Raw genomic sequence first — 21,836 nt, forward strand, 5'->3', positions numbered from 1 at the left:
ACCAGTCATACACCAAAACATGTCATCGAGACTATCTTGCCTATTTTGCAATCTCCATTATTACAGGCCCCTAAAAGACATTAAAGACCTCAGTCCACTACATCATCCAGGCCCTCCGGAGGTTTATCAGAAGCAGATGTGGACAGGATGATGCAAAAAATTCTCAGAGCTCAGATCTAGATGGTAGTCATACAGCCTGTGGTCCCTATCGGATCAGTAAGCCTTCCTATGATGTCCTACACTATCCTCTCTCCTTCTCCCATCCATCCAGTTGTTTTAGAGCCCCAGGATCTGAAATCCCTAAGATGCCTGGAGTTGGATCTGAAGAAGATTTCTTCTTCAGCTCTGATGATATCCTTGACTATCTCTACTCCCATAGCCTCGGATCTGAATGGGTCCCAGAGATGAAGTGTTGGCATCGGATCCATGGAGCCAGGATTGACTCCTATGTTATCGGATCCATCCCTGCCCCTCAGAGCTTCAGCTCTGGACAGTTAGAGTCCGGTTCCATCCTCGAGACATGGTTCCGGGAGCACTTGTGATCTGCCTGTGCTGGCAGCTTTGGCTCAGGCTTAGGTGGTTGCAGCTTCTCTGAGTCCATCTGCCTTCAAGACTGTGTAAGGGGCTTTTTCTCTCCCTCTAGAAAACCACCCTCTCATTCTTCGAGTCCTGCCCCTATTCCTTTGTCATCTCCAAGTTTTGACTCAATCAAACCTAATCCCATTGGGACAGGCAGTTCCAACAATTTTCCAAACGGTTCTTACAGGGGAACTTTCCCTCTCTTCCAACACCTCTCCTGAACATCCCACAGAGAAGTTACATTCAAAGAGAATGTGCAAGAGGAGGCACATAGACTCTTTTGGAGTCTCTCATGGAGGATACCCATTTTTCATGAAGGAGCGGGGTCCTCTAGATCACCACTGGATGATATCTCCTTTGGAGACATATTAAAGATTATCAGACAAAAGGATGGTTGGCCTTCTGAAAGCCCCTTGCCAAAAGAACTGATATTTTATGGAAGCTTTTGATTCTGGCTCATCTACATCTTGGGTTATCCCCCCAGTGGATGAACTCACTGATTTACTTTCCCTCCAGGCTTGGAAGGAGCTGGATACCATCAAACCTATCCAAAAGAGGTCTGACAAATTTCTAGCCTCTCCCAAATACAGACCACAATGGGGCAAAGGAGTTCTAATAGATACTATGGTGGTGGCAGCAGCAACTAAGAAAGAGCTAACAGAACAGAGCTCTTCTGTCCATCCGCCAAACAGAGAGTCTAGGGCACTGGACAGATTCAGAAAGCGAGTCTATGCCTCCGTGACTTTTACTCTGAGGTCCCTTAATTACCTGGCACACTTCACAAGACTTCAGAGAGATCTGACTAAGGAACTTTCAAATACTCTCTCGGAGACCATGTCTGCAGAGGATTTCAAAAGAGTAACCTCTCGGCTGCCACTCTACTGTCTATCTCTAAAGCTTCAATGAGGTTAATTTGTCACACAGCTGAAGGCACCTCATGAGCATCTGGTTCATTCATTGCCATAAGAAGACATGCCTGGATGTGGCTGTGCGACTTTGCAGAGACCTTCAAGATGTCCTTTACCAATGCCCCCGTTGATGGCACATCCTTACTTGGGGCATCAGTAAAAGAGACACTTACCCACAGCAAACAAGAAGGAAAGACAGTGCCTGCCTTTGGGATCAAGTTTTCTACCCCTCAATGTACCTTCTCCAGGAATCAGAGAGAGGTGGTAAGAAGATTTGGTTCCATAAATCTCAGGGTCCTTTCCAAGATCCACACTGGGGCATTTGCTCCAGAGGCAGAGGAGGAGATCCTAATGAAAGACCTCACTCCAAAGGCAGAGGAGACCCACAAACCAGGGTTTCTGTGATTCCTTTCCAAACAGACCCTTTCAGTGCTCCTGAAGTCCTGCCCAACTGTCAGTCTCTGAAGGCAATCAGGGGACAATTATCCCTCCACCCAGACACCTGGGCAAACATAACAAAAGTTTCCCGGGAGCTAAAAATTATATCCAGAGGTTATTCCATTCCATTTCTCCAATTTCCTTTCCATAAAAGGAATAACATTCATGTTGTCCCACCCAATCAAAGGAAAGAAGTTGCACAAGAAATTCAAAAGTTGCTAGACAAAAGAGTCATCCAAAAGGTCCCAGCAGACCAGACAGGATATGGATCTTTTTACTGCCCAAAACGACAACGGACCAGAGACCAATTTTGGATCTAGGCAAATTGAATCTTTATCTGAAGAAGTCAAAAGTTTTGAATGGTCATGGTACAGTCCAATTCTGCCATTTCTTTGCAAGGATGACTGGATGTGCTCGACAGATCTTCAAAACCATACAATATCACATAAAAACAGACAGGCACTCCCAAAGAAACTTGCGCTGGGAGCCAGCCACTACCAATCCAGAGCTCTGCCATTTAAAGTCACCACCGTTCCCAGTGTGTTTACCAAATGCATGGCAGTGGTGGCTGGTCATCTGAGAGCCATAGGATTCAGAGTGTTTCCATATCTGGATGACTGGCTCCTTTCTGCCCCCTCCAAGCATCATCTTCTACATTCCAGGGACTATTTGCTCCATTTTTGTCAGTCACTAGGGATAATGATAAATTATGCCAAATCAAACTTGACACCACTCCAGAGCCTGGAGTTCACTGGCACACATCTGAATATAACACATATAGCACCATTACCACTTCATCGTATATTCACCCTCAGGAAACAGGTTCATCTGCTTATCTCCCATTCATCTCTCCCATCCAGATCAGTCCTACAAGCACTAGGATCCATGGCAGCAGCCATTGTATTGCTTCCATTGGCACTATTCTTTAAGCATGCACTTCAAAGGTCCTAGCTATTCTGTGGTCCATTCTTTGTCAGCCCCTATCCCTTCTAGTCAAACTTACTCCAATTTGCAAATGACACATCCACTGGTGGATTCAGTCGGACAACATTTATCTAGGCCAACCCTTTGTTTTACCACACCCAATGGCCACAGTGATCACGGATGCCTCCCAATGGAGAGGAGGGGGGCATGTCCGGTGAAAGATGGTCCAAGGTACATGGTTCCAACCCCCCCGCCCCCCCCGAGACCTATCTTCATATTAATGCACTAGAGAGGACAGTAGTCCTACTGGTGTTGCAGGCATTTCAAGATGTTCATCCTCTATTGTAATTCAGACCAACAAAATGTCTGTGGTCTTGTACAGCAACAAACCTGATTTTATCCCCTTAGCAGAGAGGTCAAGAAAGTGTAGGAATAGGCAATCTCCTCAGACCACTTTCTTGTTGCAACACACATTCTGGGGAAAATTAACATGTTAGCAGACAAGTTAAGCAGATCCATTCTGATACCTCAATCTGTGGCAAAAAGGATTTTCTGTCATTGGGGCCAACCTTGCTGCGACCTTTTTGTATCTTTCCACAACAAGTACAGCAGCTACTGTGCTCTTATCCCTTCTCAGGGGGAGTCACAGAGAGATGCCCTAATCCGCATTTATCCCCAGGTCTTCTTTACGCCTATAGCCCTCTTCTTGTGATTCCCAAGTTTTTGCAGGAAACAAGCTGGCTGAAGAGCTCAATCATCCTCATTGCCCCCTTCCAGCCCATTGCCCCTTCCAGCCTCAACATGTATTTTTCCCCTTTCTATGGTCTCAATTTCATTATCCTCCATGAATTCTGGAGCCATCCGGATCTTCTCTCACATTCATCAGGAATCCAACATCCCAATATCCAGGTCCTCAAACTAACTGCATTGTTTCACCACTTCCTATAATGGTTAGACAGACCAGACTTACTTCCTCTATACGTACCATCATTCTGTCTTCGCAAAAGGACTCTACTAAGAAAGTTTATAAGGGCAAGTGGAAAAGATTCATCCTTTGGGTCTTAATAGATGAGCTTGAAACTTTTTCTGCTCCAATTTCCACAGTATTTTTGGCAATTCTTTTTAAGAAGGAGATAGTCTTTCTACCATTAAGCTTGAATTAGCAGCCATATCTAATTTTCACATAGGAGACTGAGATTATTCCTTGGCTTCTTCCAAATTATGCAAAGCTTTTCTAAAAGGCATTTTTCTTCTCTGAACACTGGTAAAGGACCCTTCACCTCCCTGGGATCTGATTGTTATGCTTCAAGGTTTAACTCAGAAACCTTTTGAACCATCAGCTAAAACTGATCTAAAATTCCCTTCTTGGAAAACTATCTTCTTAGTAGTCATTACTTCTTCAAAGAGAATATATGAACTCCAGGCTCCTTCTTCAAAGACCCCTTACTTTATTTTCCATAAAGTTAAGGTCACTTTACAGACTAAACCTTCCTTTTAACCTAAAGTAGCCTCTGAAAAGAACATTAATCAATCCATTCATTTGTCAGTCTTCTTTCCAAAATTTTCATATAAAGGAGAGTGCATGCTTCATCCCCTTGATGTATACAAACAATTACGCATTTATCTTCACTGGACAAAACAGATCAGAAAATCTGATCAACTGTTTCCTTTTCACTGAAAAGATTGGGGTTCCGAGTTGCTAAAGTTATTTTAGCCAAATGGATTACAGACTATTTCTTGGATCTATTTTCAACAAGACATTGCTTTACCCAAACCACCCAAAGCTCATTCAACCAGATCCATGACTGCTTCATCTGCATTTTTGGTCAAGAACATCGATTGATGATATTTGCGCAGCAGCCACATGCACATGATCCAATGTTCATAGCTTTGTTACTCACTACAAATTGGATATTATATCTTGAAACTTAACCACCTTTGGTTCAGCTGTACTCCAGAATATCCTTCCATGAGGGCCACACAAGATCACTGCAGCTGGAGACTGCTGCATGGGTTGAGAAAGAATGAAAAGGACAACATCAGATTTTAACGTTATGTACTCACCATTACTAGGAATCTGTGTTGCCCATTTTCATTCTTCCTCAACTCCACCCCCATCCAATTCCCCATCCTTCATTCTTCTAGAGAAATCTGTTGGACTGTGTTTGGGAACCTACAGTTCTGGGTGTGAGCCTTTCCTTTTTTCTATCAGCTATTCCTTTCTCTGTCTAGCTATATGGGCCTTATGACTACAATCTCAATCTGAGGTAATTGGGATGGACTAAGGCATTATGGGTAGAGGAAGGAGCTGAAGAGTTGGATCCAAAGTCTGGAGTATGTGGCTGAGTTTGATCCCATGGATTGAGGAAGAACAAAAATGGACAACATGGTGAGTATGTAACTTTACATTAGCCATAAGCATTTTAAGTTTGACCAATTTATATAAAAAGAAGGGAGTGTTCAAACCTCAAAAATTTGCTTTCTCATAAGCAATTTTATCAAAACAGCATTACAGTTAGGAGTTTTTTTTTTGTTGTTTTTTAATCAAAACAAAACTTCTAGAGAGGCTCATGTACAGGCATGCTTCATAGTTGATACCAGAAACGCAGACATCTAGCAATATAGAAGGGTGGGACTTCCACCCGACCCTCCAAATCCACCTGTTCTTGATAAACTATGCAAGTACAATGTATGTGAGTGAAATCTCAACTGTTCAACCTACTTTATCAAGAAAATATAAACTAAAATAAGGAAAACACACTTGCATACAAATGGATATACTCACCAGTTGTCCATAAAAGCTGAAGCTGTAATCCAGGATAAAAAAGGTGCAGAACCTTAGTACATACTACTGTAGCCCGTCTCAAAAGTTACAAGTAAGCTTATACCATTTCAAGCTGATCAATGAAAGGATCTCTTTATGATTACATGACTGAATTTCTCCTCACTACCATCGCAATCCAGCATTTGTTCACACCAACTACCATGCTTGGGAGTATCTACACCTTATGTTGTGCATACTGTGACATAACATGCTGCTTAAAGTGCGAGGAGTTCACTTAGCGCTGAACCTGCCAGTTCATCCCCACACTTCATGCAAATCAAGAACAAGGAAAACTTAAAACCTGCGCTACTAACATGTGCATACAACTATACACTTGCTCAACATCTACAGAACTTCTAATGGAGCTGCTGGATTGAGATAGTTATTCAAGAACAGGGGCTGACAAATATGCTAATACCAACCAAGGAGGGGTCTTTCAAAGATCAAATGTAAAATATGACTGTATCTGTTACAGCAATTATCAGGGACTCTCCTCAGAGGCTCTGTGACTGGCCTGAATTCCAAAAGTAAACCTCCATGGTAGAAGGAACTGGAGGACACCCAAGCTTACAAGTTCAAAAAGCTGAGTCTTGAAGAACCAAGTGTCAAACTTGGAGGTAAGACTCCAGAATTACAGTCTAAGCAATAAACATTGGTAAATAATGAATGGACAACCAAATGGCTGCAATACTGGAATCAAGTACCAAAAACCACCATTCCCTAAATAAAATGGCATTTAACAGCAACATTTTCCCATGGGTGGTTCAAAACTTGATGGCAAAATTTGAAAGGGTTATGTGGCACCTGCTCATCCTTCCTTCTGTGAAGTGAGTGAGACAGACAGACAAAAGGTTCTGAATTCTAACCTCACACACTTACTTCAAGCAAGAACCAGAGCTGGGAAAGAACATCCAGGTTGAAGACCTTTCATTCAACTCTAGTTTCTGCCTTAACAAAGACAATAGGGAAATTAATGGATTGTTTTAAGAACAGGGATGATGCCACTTTTGGCAGGAAATAATTCTTAGTTCCAAGAGAAACACAATCCTTCAGAAAGAGTGGATATGTTTCCCTATCCCATGAGCAGAGGAAATGGATAGAAGAAAGAACATTTTCTAAGAGATGAACATCAAAGCCAATAAATCAGCAGATTTGAAAGGGAAAACAGAAAAGTCTATTACTCATGAAGTTTACGTGTCAGACAAGGAGGTGGTTCTTCACAGGTAGACGGAGCTACAAAACTCTTTATAGGAATTACTTGAGCAATATGTGCTGGGACAATGTCCTACCCTTCAGCAAGTCAGCATATGCAAAACAGTGGAATGAGTGATACTTAAATCATACAAGTGCCTGAAACACATCTGATGGGGAGACATAAGACACCTCTCCACCTAAACAGAGAAACTCTTGTACTCAAAGAACATGAGTTAGGTAGAAGGCATACCTGGAGCTTAAAACATCTGACACCACCCACACAGTAGGTCCATTGGGATCAGGGGGTGTACATCAAGAGCACAGCCCCAAGATGGAACTGGATGTCAATCCTAACAGAGGGAGAATTCATTGGCTTGTACCAAAATGGTCTACAATACCCCAAGAGATCTGAGAGCCTTAAACTATACTGCACAAGGCCACCAATGAACAACAGGGATTAGTTTTGAACCCCACCCTTCAAATTTTGGGATACAGCTTAAAATGAGGAAGATGAATCTCCTTTTACCTCATGTTGCACGTTAATGCCTATAGTGCCCCATTTCTATAAGATTTAATTTAGACAAGTCTAACATCCCTAATTTCAGGACAGGCTAGGAAAGGTGGCACAGGGTGTCCCCCCAGCACATTTTGCTATGGATAGGATGTCAATAGAGTGACACCTCTGCTTACAGTTCAGCACAAGATACACATCAACTTTCTGCAAAGAGGATAAATATTCTCTCCACCTGTTTACACTACATATGATAGGCTGGCTATCAGACCAAATCAAAAGTTGTCCTAAAATCAGATTTCTTTCAAAAGCCTTCAGGGCCAGGACTGTTGTTACAACAGGTAAGAAAATGATGGTAAAAATCTGTTGACGATAACTGCAACACTAATATTTTCAGTGTAGTCCTGTGGGAGAGTACAGTTGTCTAAAATCATACCATAACAGTAGATGTCCTTCCCTTCACTGTTGCAGTATTTATAACCCATGGGATGTTCTGTCACTGATAGCCCTACCTACAGCCAGTATACTAAAGTCTTTAATTCTTATCAGCTTGTATGTCAGACATATGGTCCCCATTTCAGCTTAGGGCATAAAGATGATGCATGGATACTCCAAAGTCATAACTGAAGTGCCCTAGGAAAACTACAGCTAGTGCAGGAGAAAGAACAACATGTACATCCAAGGAAAACAGAAGATGCCTAATGAAAAGGGCAAAGACCCCTTGGCCAGGCAGATAATCCTAAAAGAAAAAAGGGTCTGGAAGGAGGGACTGAATATGGCAACAGTGAAGGTAACAGCATCTACAATTAAGGCAAGATTTTACACAAGTGTACTATCCTTCTATTTGACTGCTGAAGTATTCATAACTTATGGGAGAGTACAAAAGCTACTGTAAGGAAAGGGAGGAGGAACGCAAACAGGAACCCTTCAAAAGCCCATGAAGAATAGCACTGCCAAAACCTGCCCTGGATCTTGAAATGGCATCCAGCTTGTAACATTTAGTGAAGGTATGTACAGAAGACCAAGTGGCAGCTTCAAGGATGGAACTGGTGCCCAAACCCTTGAAGAAAGCCCCAGAGGAGGCCACTGCCCTGGTATGATAGGCCTGAACAGAGGCAGAAAGCTGCTTGCCATGAAAAAAGAATTACAAAAAAAAAATGGCTGTCGAAATACAGGAGGAGATGGTTTACTAAGAAACCCAATGTCTTGGCATGAAAAGAAATGAACAGTTGCTCATATTTATCTATAGACGTTGTCTTGTCAAAATAATACCTGAGCTGTCTCTGAAGATCCAAGGTGTATAAAATTTTCCCAACAGCAGACTTGCAAAAAAGGAAAAAAGGAAGGAGGCTTAGCAGACTGAATAAGGGACAACTTATTGACCTCTTTGGGCATAAATGGATTAGTACACAGTGACACCATATCCCTATGAAAAATCAAAAAGGGAGAACTACCATCAAGGCTAGGAGCTCAGAAAATCTCTTGGTAGAAGGGAGGGCAATTAATAAAACTGTGTTCCAGGTGCAATGTTGCACAGAAGCAGGTTCAAAGGGATCCTGGGTTATTTTCTCAAGAACATGATTAAGGTCCCAAGAAAGAAAGATAGACTTTTTTGGTGGCTTGATGTGGAGTACACCTTTTATAAATAGTTTAACGTCAAAACAAGAGGTCAATAGAGGGTTCAAGGGCAAACAAGCAGAGATCACTGACATATGAGCTTTGATAGAAGAATATGTTAAGTCAGCTTGGAGCAGTTCACACAGGTATGAAAGAATCAAAGGGACCTTGGGGGAAGCTGAAGACACCAAACAGAAAACCTCTTCCATTTGAACACAATGATTTTCTGGCACTGGGTTTCTTGGCCTCCTACAGAACCTTAAGCACATTTTCAGAGAAATGGCGTCAAAACAGAATTAAAACCCTATCATCCAAAGTGTCAACTGAAGAATGGACAGATGAGGGTGAAGGAGAAACCCTTTGTCTTATGTGAAAAGATCCATCCTGTGAGGTAACTTGTGATGACTGCCCATGTCCAGATGAAAAAGGAGGGGAAACCAGTGCTGTCTGGGCCAAAAGGGAGTCACCAAAAAGATTTTTGGAGAGTCCTGTTTGATCTTGTGCACAACCCTGGGAAGAAGAGGAAGAGGGGGAAAGCATAAAGGAAAAATCCCTTCCATGAAAAAGATATGGTGTCCAACCTTCAGGGCAAGGACTTGGGGTTCTGCAACAGAAGCAAGGAAGCTGTCTGTTCAGAAGAGAGGCAAAGAGATCTACTTTAGGGATACTCCACCAATGAACTATGTCCAGAAACATTTCTCTGAGAAGGATCCATTCATGAGGGTGTGCCCAGAACCTGCTCAGACAGTCTGCTACCCGGTTTGTACCGAAGGAATGCAAACTGCCTGCATTTATTAAGACAATATTAAGGTAAGCATCCTTCACATCCAAAGGAGATAGGAAGGCTTGAGGAAATGCAGTCTGGAGGGAAAGCATCTGGAAGGTGGGTCCCTTGAGGAAAGTACTAAAAAAAAAGAAAGGTGTAAAACAGACCTCCCGGACCCCTCCTTTCTCGGGACCAAAAACATCCTAGAATAAAACCCTGTACACCATAAAGACCTCTGGGACAGGTTGAGTAGTGTCCTGATCTAGTAAACCCTGTAACACAGCTGCTATATATCGGAACACTTTATAATCCCAAACTTCTGAAATATAGAATTTCAGAATCCTGAGATTATAAAGCTGAAAATTCAAAAATCTGAAATCCCAGATGCACGAATTTCAAAATCCCAAAGTCTGGAGATGTTGAATTAGCGCTTCTGGTGTTGCGGTTTGTGAATGGATAGTTGGAAGTTCAGGTAAGTATTTATGTTTAAGGGTTTTGGTTAGGGTCTTTAGTTTGTGTCAGTGTGCGACTGTGATGTGTGTGTGTGAGGGGAATTTAGCTTGTATGGTGGTGTTTTTGTGTGTTTGTCTGTGTGGTGCGACCTTGGAGTTAGTATATTTAAGTAGGGGGGTGCACTGTGACTTGCCCCCCTGCTTGTATGTAGTGTAGGTTTGTGTGTGGGGGGTATGGTTAGTGTAGGATTCGCGCTTTTGGCGTTTCGGCTTTATGATCTCGAGATTCTGAAATTCGATATTTCAGGATTTCTGGATTATAAAGTGAACCTATATATATATATATATATATATATATATATATATATATATATATATATATATATAGGTATGCACACATTTGGTCGGCCGGTAGATGGCCGATTGGAAAATGTTCGAACGCATGTCGGCGAGTTCACATAAATGCGAACACAAAGTAAGCAAAACGCAAAATCTCCCCCCCTTTGTGATCCATGGTAGCGCTTATTTAGGTGGTAGAGTGGTCGGAATTGTCGAATTCTGTGTTTTGTTCGACATTCCGACCGTTCGCCACAAGGAGATTCGACGTTGCAGGTCAGTGTTGTACCTGATCGACAGAAGGTTGTTCGATGAAATGCATGTATTATACTATATATATATATATATATATATATATATATATATATATATATATATATATATATATATCTACACACACACACATATATATGTATATGTGTATATATATATATATATATATATACACACACACACACACTACATATATATATATATATATATATATATATATATACCTATACCTATATATATATATATATATATATATATATATATATATGCACATACACACACACACACACATATATATATATATATATATATATATATATATGTGTGTGACCCCTAACCGGAAAAGCCGAAAGAAACAAACACATACATACATATATATATATATATATATATATATATATATATATATATACATATATCTGTCTATATAAACACACACTCCTTATCCTCCCCTCTGCTGTTCAGTAGGAAAGGTGTGCTGACAAAGCAAAAAATCTAACTAGTAAATCTAACAAATTACTCAACTTACCCTAGACATTCAGAACGAAGACAACGTATTTTTTCAAAAGCTGCAAACCTATCTAACAAATAACTGTACACGTCAATTAAACTTGACCTAAGCTAAGTATAAACTGCTTGCTATGATATTTCTTATTTCACACACTCTGTTTTTAAACACCTTTATTAAATTATCACTTAAGACATAGACAAAACGCATTAACAGAAAAGAAAAAAAAACATATTAACATTTTTTACCTTTTACATACATTATACATCATGCTTTCTTTCTTTCTTTAGAACTATCATTAGTCCAACATTACATAATTTGCTCAATTCCTGTTTTCCCTTAACCCTCAGTCCTCTTACTGAACATTATTCTGCATGTATTGTTCCAACAAATTCCATTTATTTCAATTTAGTTTGCTCCTTCCCTTTTGTAAAGATCTCTCTTTCAGTTCTTTAATCTCTTTTATGATGGTCACTACTTTAAATACAGTTGAGTTAGACTATTATCTTTCCCTCAATAATTATTTGCTCTCAATACCTTGGTTCCTTTGCCAGTTTTTTCCAGTAAATTCCAGCCCCCTCTAGCTTATTTTCTATACTCCTAATCGGCAAAATCTCATTTCTCCACTCTCATGCTGGCTTAGTTCTTAGAATATTTTCTGCTACTTTATGAATATAATATTCTTTATGGCTGCTGTTATTCTACTTAAGGATCTGCATCCAAAATCCCATTCTTTCCTTAATTCTTAACCCCCCTCCCCTTCAACATTAAGTGTTTCTACTTTGAATTATAACCTTATGATAGTGTTATATACAGATGAACCTTAAATGTGTAGCTCTGAAATATCCTTCAAAATCAGGTAATCCTACACCACTTTGCTCTTGTGGAAGGATTAACTTATCTCACTTAACTCTTGTCCTCTTCCCATTCCAGATAAAGTCACTCAGTTATTATCCACAACCTATCCTCAGATTTTTATATATAGGTCAGGCCTATTTTTAATCAGAGACTACAAACATTTTTGCTGCTTGCATTTTACTATCAATATTCACAAATAGCTTCCAGTTTTTCATTTTTTATTATCTTTTGTTTAATCTCTTTTCACATATCCTTAGCTACAACAACTGAAGCCTTTTTAATCCATACTCTTAAATACTTCAACTTATCGTGTGTCTATAAATATGGGTATTGCTGAACCAATTCATGTATGGGTACATAATTTACAGCTGTAGCCTTTTTTTATCTTCATCAATGTTATAGCTCAAAAAAGACTTGAAACTGTCTTAAAATGTTCTACAACACTGAGAAGTCTTTTTCTGGATTAAACAGGTATACAATATATCATCTGCAAATACAGCCAACTCTACTTGATTACCACACCTAATGCATCCTTGAATTTCAAAGTCCCTTATCTTCTTTGTCAGTGGCTCTAAATATAAAGCAAATAAAAAATGGGAGAGGACACCCCTGCCTGGTTCCTGTGTTCAAATACAACTTACCAGAGAAAAACCTCAGACTAATTCTTGCCTCCTATCCTTCAAATATTTTCCTAATTAACATTATTCTGTCAGTGAATGCAAATCCGTCCATTGCCCTACTCAAACAATCCCAGCTCACTCTTTCAAATGCTTTCTTTGCATCAACACCCACCAACAACTGTGGTATTTTCTTACATTCTGCTCCCTTCTGGATCATCTTTGTTCTATTAATAAAAATGAAGATAAAGAGATTTGCGCTAGGGAACCACGTTCCTATAATCACAAAAACAAATAGTAAAAATCCCATAAACAGGAACATGGAGGCTTGATAAATCGAGCGTGCACTTCACTTGTATTTAAACGAAACCACTTTGTACCAATGAATGTAACTTCAAGCGAAAAAGACAAAGTATACCACAAGAGAAAAAAGTCCACAAAACTCCAGAGGGCCAGGAACGTTCTTTATTCACATGCAGTAAGCGCTTTCACCAAAACAGTATGATGAAGCCATTTTGGTGAAAGCGCTTACTGCATGTGAATAAAGAACGTTCCTGGCACTCTGGAGTTTTGTGGACTTTTTTCTCTTGTGGTATACTTTGTCTTTTTCGCTTGAAGTTACATTCATTGGTACAAAGTGGTTTCGTTTAAATACAAGTGAAGTGCACGCTCGATTTATCAAGCCTCCACGTTCCTGTTTATGGGATTTTTACTATTTGTTCTATTAATGTTGTCAATGTTTCCTCACTTCCACAAACCACACTGATCCACATCTATCAATTTTTGCAACATCTTTACCATTCTTTTACTTGGCATAGACAAATGCTTTACAATCATGGAATAACATTGAAATGGGTCTATAAGGAACTAGGTCTAACAGATCTTTAAAGTCTTTGGATAACACAGACATCACAGCTTTCTTCCAAGATGATGGTTCCCCTACTCCTTTTAACATACTGTTAAACCAAATCTTCCAGATCTTTATCACTTTCTTCACTCCTAAATTATCTTCCAGAGGAATACCAAATGTTCCTGGAGACTTTCAGATAGATTATATGTCACCATTTTACCTCATCTTCTATCTTAATTATTAGTTGTTGAGCCTCGTCTCGCTTTAACCTTATCATAATTAAGTCTTCCATAAATATTGCCATTTGTGCTCTTTCTTGATTTCTACATTCCTCTGCTTTATACAGATTTTTATAAAAGTCTCAAAATATCTGTAAATATGTAATACCTCTACAGGGTCTCTGGATATTTTTCTTGTTGTAGGCTCCCTGGGTTTATTGATGACCATTCCACTTCGGTTGCTTAACTTGTGCTAAATGTTTTTGTGCTCTGGAGTTATCAAAAACTAGCTTCTTAACAGCAATCTTTCTAAACTAAAGCAATCAGGGAATGTTGAAAGACAAGTATGAGATTTAAGCTGTTGTATCCAGCTGCCTTCAGAATATGTCTTCCTGGAAGATGAAAGTCATTTTTATGCAGAGTATGCTAAGGAAGAAATACAAAACATTGTTCATAAAAAGTGAGCTATCAAACAGAAGGGGGCCCCATTTCTTATTCTTCTGATAATAAAGTTCATAGAGACAGACTTCACCAGTGAAACCTTTTCTAATGTTCCAAAGGAAAATGCGTGAGAGAGAGAGAAAAGCACAGGAGTTGATTAGACAAACTAGGAGTACACTGGAAATGAATCAAGAAACTGGAGTTGAGAGATGGAGATAAACAAGAAAAAAACAGCAACTTGGAAAATAATGAACAAATGTGGGATTACAAAGCCTCAATGATATTTGTGAAATATGGCTGAACAAAAAAAAAATGGAAATATTGGACTTTTTTGACTTTATTAAACTTATTAGGGGACTCCAAAGCATTTGCCTTACTTTGTGCTATTAAAATTTGGAAGCATATTAAAGAGAATGGATGTAAGCAAAACAATTTTTGTTCTTAAAATTTTTTTATAAAACACTCCATGGTATAAACCACATGTTATATAATAAAGTATTTTAGTTATGTTTTGTGTTTTAAGGATACCAATGTAAAAGGGTACTCCCTTTTTTCATCATCTTTTTTCAGTGTAGGCATTGCAATGTAAAAAAGAGAATAAAGCGTGGACAACAGCATGTTTAAGACAATAGCCTGCAATCTTGGGTTGTTGAGGTGGGGTATGGGGTATAAAAGTATACAGATCATGATGCAAGTAGCGTTAACATGCATTCTTTTCTTCTTTTTCATAGGGGAATGACTGGATTAGGCCTCTTGGTTTGATCTAGCAAGTTTGAAGAGGAAGCAAGTAAATAAGAGAACACTGAATATAATGAAAAATGTTTCCGTTAGCAAATAAATGTTCACAGTGGAATATGGGTAGTCTGTAGATGAAGGCGACTACATACCTGGTACTTTTCTGGTAAGTTTCTGTGGTGACAAGTTGATAAGATAAGATGGTAATACTTTTAAAGCTAAAAGTTAATGTTTTCTGAAAGCATTCAAGTTGTTTTCTACATCTGAAACAGTACAGTAAGAAAGATAAAGCTAAGACAGACAGCACTTCGTGTAAATAGAATTGTGTGTTTTAGCATAGATAAACACAAGTTATTTAATTATCATAATGATAGAGCCAGCTGTTTTTCATCTGATTCAACATATGGGATGTCTGATCTGACTGGATCTGACTTTGGCACTGAATTTTAAGCTTCCACAGTTCCAGGGCACTGACTCCTTCCCTACCCATAATTCCCTGAACTCCAATCTAAACCTTAAGATAGAGTTTGCCCTTTATTACATTACTCAGACTTATTTATGAAGAAATATTAGAGACCTTAAAAATCAAACTTAAAAGAGACCAGAAAAGGAGGCCAAGGTTGTTAAACAGTGTTGGTCACAGACATGGTGTCATGTAGCAACCATTCAATCATCTCAAAGTCATCTGTATACATATGTCAATTTGGCAAGGGGGCTGAAGGGGGTTGGTTGAACTGAACGAAAAAGACAATTTGGTGTATTGTTATTTTAAGTACATAACTTTCGTACCCAATATTGTCTATTTTTGTCCAATTCAACATATGGGACAGGTTCTCAAGCTGTCTTTTAGGGTGGTATCAAGGAAGAGCATTCCTGAGAATGGTGAAGCCACAGGAGGAACAAGATCAGGCTTGCACATCCAACTTATGAGTAACACAAGTAAACACAGTGGACCAAGTTGCTGCTCTACAAGTATCATCAATGGGTAGCCTCCAAGATAAAGTTGTTGAGATAACCACTGCTCTCACTGAATGAGCCTTTGGTTTGGACAGTAAATTTAAGCCCATCTTAGCACAGACAAATGAAAAATTGACAGCCATCTGAATAGTGTAACTTTCGTAACAGCTCTGCCAAGTCTAGATTTTGAGAAGGCAGTAAATAATTGATCAGATTTTCTGAACTGTTTCATCTGAAGGAGGTAGAACCTGAGTTGATGAATATGTAGCATGTGCAGGATGTATTCACTTTTTTGAAAATTTGGAAAAAAACACTGGTAAAACTATGGATTGATTTAAGTTACTAAGGATGCTACCTTTGGAAGGAAAGATGCATTAGTTCAGAAAGAAACACTATCTTACGGAAAACCAAATAAGTGGGTTTACTTGAGATTACTGGTCAGTTCCAAAATCTGTCTGGCATTAATGATTGCAACTAAGAAAATTAACTTTCAACTCAAATATTTGATATCTATAGTGGCTACAAGTTCAAAAGGAGGTTGAGTCAGAGCTCGGAGCATAACAGTAACATCCCATAGAGGGACTGGATTTCTAATGGGAGGATGCAACAGGAAGGTTCCTTTGAGAAAGGTTTTCAGTATGTTTAAGCATGCCACAAATATATCATTTTCTCCAACATGACAATTGGAAATTCCTGCCATTTGAACTTTAATAGTAGAATAGCTATAGCCCTGTTGAAAGAGTTAAGCTAAAATTCCAGAACAGATAAAGAATCCAAGCCTTAAGCTATTGCTCAAAAAGAAAATGTTTCCATTTACTCTTATAAACCTTTTTCATAGCAAGATTCTGCGAAGCTGATATGATGTCAACAACTGTCTTGGGAAGCCTGCCATCTCTGGCTATTATCAGAATTGAAGAACCAAGCAATTAGCTTCATGGTAGCTTGATCCGGAGAAGTCATTCCAGACAGGTGGGATAGAAGGTCTGGATACTGAGCCAGCATCCAATGAAGGATGTACTAAAAGAGGCCACAGAAAGGGAACTACATTTGTCAGGGCTAGAAGGGGGCAATGAGGATTACTTTCGCCTTGAACTATCTGCCTTTCTGAATGAATTTGTTCATGAGGGGTAAAAGGGGGGACACACATAAAAGGCCAGGGGCCAACTGTGGACCACAGCATCCTTTGGTGATTGTCCCTGTGGAGGGATCAGGGCAAAGTAACTGCTGCATTTGTTGAGGTGGGCCTCAGTGGATGAAAATGAGAAGTTATGTACCTACCATAACGTTCAATGTTAGTTGTCTTCTCTCGCCTTCTTTCTTGCTTGATGGGTTCGGAGCCGATCCTCGGCTCCGACTCGGCACTTGCTAAGCTCGAGAGTCACTTTTACCAGCTCGAGGCAGCCCCATATCCCATGATGCAAGGCGGTAAGTACCCAGATCTCGTTTGATGACAAAAGGGCAATAGCACCTAGCATAAAAACTTCCCAAAGGAAGAAAGAAGGAGAGAAAAACCTGCATGATGGTAGAAGGACCAGGTCTGTATGGTCTTCAGAACTATAATTCTTTGTAGAGAAAGGTCTGTCCAGGCTTGGGGGAAGGAGGGAGGGTCGCAAGAAAGAAGGCGAGAGAAGACAACTAACATGGAACTATATGGTAGGTACATAACTTCTCAATGTTAAGTTGTCAATCTCGCCTTCATTCTTGCTTGATGGGACCGCGTCCCTAGCACCTCTATCCTGGGTGGCTCAATGGAACAGACTCTTGAGGACGGTAGAGCCAAAACTGGCTCTGTCCCTGGAGGCCAAATCCAATTTGTAATGGGAAACAAATGTATGAGGAGTGGCCCAAGTGGCCGCTGCACAAATAGTGTCTAAAGGAAGTCTAGCTTGAAAGGCTGTAGAAGTAGCTAAGCTTCTGGTTGAATGTGCTTTAGGTTTTGAGCACAGCTGTTTTCCCCTGAGCCGATAAATTTCAGAGATGACAGAAGAAAGCCATCTAGATAAGGTCACTTTTGAGACAGGAAGGCCTTTCTTGTTATCAGCATAGGAAACAAAGAGTTGATCGGATTTCCTGAATTGTTTTGTTCTGTCCAAATAATATCTGAGTTGGCGGTGGACATCAAGATAATGTAGTTTTTGTTCCGATCTGTTTGAATAGTTTGGAAAAAATACAGGGAGATCAATGGCTTGATTCAAATTAGTCTTTGAGGCGACCTTCGGCAAAAAGGTTGGATTAGTTCTCAATGATACTCTGTCTTTATGGAAGACCAAATAGGGGGGGCGAACAGATAGAGCATGAAGTTCAGACACCCTCCTAGCCGATGTAATAGCTACCAGGAACAAAGTTTTCCATGAAAGAAATTTCAGGGAACAAGAAACAGCTGGCTCGAAGGGGGGAAGAATCAAGGATGTCAGCACTAAATTTAGGTCCCATTGAGGAGGAGGTCTCCTGACTGGAGGCTTCAGGAGGAAAATTCCTTTCAAGAAGGCTCTACAAAGCCTGTGGGACATGATATTGTGATCTGCGAACCCGACATGAAAGTTCGAGATAGCAGCCAACTGAACTCTAACTGTGGAAGAAGAGGAGCCCGCGTGAAAAATCTCCGCTAAGAAATCCAAAACTGCTTGAACTGGAGCAGTGAAGGGATCAATATTCTTGGCTTTAGCCCAATAAGAGAAACGTTTCCATTTGCTTGTATAAATCCTCCTGGTAGAGGATTTTAATGAAGCTACTAGGATGTCTCTAACAGGGTTAGAGATCATAGGAAGCCTGGCTAAGGAAGGAAGTGGAGCAACCATGCTGTGAGGTTGAGAGAGGGGATAGACCGGTGCAACTGACCGGACTGGTGAATCAGAAGATCTGGCACTGGGTCCAGATGCCACGGCTGCACCAAAAGGTGACGATGGAGGAACGGAAACCAAATTTGTCGAGGCCAATAAGGAGCAATGAGAATCAATTTGGCTCTCAAAACGGTTGCTTTCTGGATAACTTGAGGGATCAGAGGAAAAGGAGGAAAGGCATAAAGAAGTCCCTGGGGCCAATCCTGGGTCAGAGCGTCTCTGGGGGGATGGCCTGGCAGTGGGAAGAGAGAGAAGAAGTCTGGGCATTTGCTGTTTTGGGGAGTAGCAAAAAGATCGCAACATGGGCGACCCCATTCCAGAAAAATCTCTTCCACTATAGATTGCTTGAGAGATCACTCTTGAGGCATGAGAATAGCTCTGCTCAATCTGTCCACTAAAATGTTGGTTTTCCCAGGGATGTGCGTTGCTACCAGAAACCGATGAGAGGAGATCGCCCATTGCCAAAGTCTGAGTGCTTCTCGACACAAGGGGTAGGACTTGGTTCCGCCCTGTTTGTTGATATACCAAACTACAGACATGTTGTCTGTGTGGACTGCAATTGTCCCTACGGGAAGAAAGTCGTTGAGGGCTTGCAACGTTAAAAGCACTGCTCTCATCTCTAGGACATTTATGTGCAGGTGGTATTCGAAAGGTTGCCACGTCCCATGAACCATCCTGCCCTGATAATGACCCCCCCACCCGATCAGGGAGGCATCCGTAGTGACAGTGGCTACCGGAGATGGGGGTACAAAGAGTCTGCCTTGGTGAATCTGGGGAGAAGCGATCCACCAAGCAAGAGGATTCTTGCAAATCTGTGTCACCAGTATTTGGTGACGCATTGGAAGCTGTTGGTAAGACCACTGAGTGAACAACATCCATTGAAGAAGGCGCATATAGAAGCGAGCCATGGGAGGAAGGGTAATGGCCGCAGCCATGAGGCCTAACACCTTTAGAACCATTCTGGCCTGTACCTTCTTGTTGGCTAGAATGATCCTGACATGACTTTGAATGTCTGAGATTCTTTGATCTGTAAGGGTAGCTGACATCCGAACAGTGTTTAAGTCTGCGCCTATGAAAGTAATAGACTGGCAGGGCAATAAGGATGATTTTTCGGAGTTGATCGAGATGCCCAATTGAGAACAAAGATTTATAGTGTAATCCCTGGCTTGAACAAGCTGATGCCTGGTGGTGGCTGACAGGAGCCAGTCGTCGAGATACGGAAACACCTGGAATCCTTGACGTCTCAGGTGAGCCGTGACCACTGCCATACATTTGGTGAACACTCTGGGGGCTGTAGTGAGACCAAAGGGCAGGGCTCTGAACTGGAAATGACTGGACCCCAGCCAAAAGCGGAGGAATCTCCTGGAGCGTCTGTGAATTTTTATGTGATAGTACGCATCCTGAAGATCTATTGAGCACATCCAGTTGTCCTTCTGTAAGAAGGGCAGAATTGACTGAAGAGTGACCATTCGTAATCTTGTCTTCCTCACAGACTTGTTGAGTCTGCTGAGATCCAATATTGGTCTCCAGTCTCCCGTCTTTTTGGGGACCAAAAAGAACCTTGAGTAGATTCCGGGCTCTGAATGATCTGTTGTAACTGGCTGAATGGCTCTTTTTTGCAGTAGTTTTAAGACTTCTAACTCTGCAATTTCCCTTAGACCGGTTGGTACATCTGGAAGGGAATTTGAGTGATAGAAAGGACTTTCCTCGAAAGGAATTCTGTAACCCTCGGATATGATCGACTGTACCCATCTGTCTTGAGTGAGGGAACGCCAGGCTTCTGGGTACAGCGATAGTCTTCCCCCGACTGCCTCCAAGGATGGACAGCCGGGCAACACCTCAGGGATGCTGAAAGGGCTTGTCAGAGAGAGGCTCTCTGCTTCCCTGGTTTTGTGGACCCCCTCTGCCTCTAGAGCAGCGTCTGTTATTGTTACCCCCTCTGCCTCTAGGGGTAAACTGACCACGTGAATCCGGCGTGACTCCTTGGGATTTGCGGAACCACATTTTGCCACCCTTCTATCCTTTGGGGTAAGGTCTAGAAGGGGTGGAAAAATGGACCCCTACGGCAGAAAGAGTCTTGCCGTCCTGCTCACACCTGGTCAACGTTTCCTTCACTTGAGGGCCAAACAAAGCTGACCCATCAAATGGAGAGATTGTGAAGGACGCCTTAAAGGGATCTGCAAAATTACAGAGCCGCATCCAGGCTTGGCGTCTAAGAGCCACACCTGTACCTGCGGCCCTACTCGCTCCATCAGCAGCATATGATATCAGTCGCATGGAGGAGTTAGCAATAGAATTAAGGGTTCCTAGCTGCAAAGCAATTTTTTCTTGAGCCCCTGCAGCTGTAGGATCCTGTACTACTTCACCTAGCTCCTTAAGGATATCCCTCTGGAGACTGGTGAAGTGACATAGGTAGTTCAGCGAACGCATAGCAAAGGTCGCTGAAGAGAACATCCGCTTACCATATCTATCCATGGTCCTAGAGTCCTTATTAGGAGGATGGACAGGTACGGAAGGATCTGCAAGTTCCTTCTTAGTGGCAGCCGCCACCACCATGGCATCAGCAGGGACACCTTTTGTGAGGAATTGCTTGTCCGACGGAGCAGTGATAAATTTAGAAGGCCTTCTAGGGACTGGCTCTACAGAGTCAGGAGCAGCCCATGCCTTTCGAGCAATAACCTGCATAAGGGGGTCGAAAGGCGGAGACACCCAGGAGGTGGAGGGCCGAGATCCAAACGCCTCCAGGTATACTGACTCATCCTCAGAGGGATTATTGGTGGGCCAGTTTCCCCTCTGTCTAAGGAGTTCTAGGATGTCTGAAAAGGAGACATCCTCAGAGGGGGATCTTGGGGATCCCTCTGACTCATCTAAGTCAGTATCTGAAGTGATAGACTCTGGGGAGTCTACGTGTTTCCTCTTACAGGTCCTCTTTCGCGGAGGATCTCCTGACAGATCAGGAGAATCCTCGGAAGAGGGGGTTCTTCCCAGTG

Source organism: Protopterus annectens, chromosome 11.part0, assembly GCF_019279795.1.
Source record: "Protopterus annectens isolate FY-2018-M chromosome 11.part0, PAN1.0, whole genome shotgun sequence".
NCBI classification, from domain to species: Eukaryota; Metazoa; Chordata; order Ceratodontiformes; family Protopteridae; genus Protopterus; species Protopterus annectens.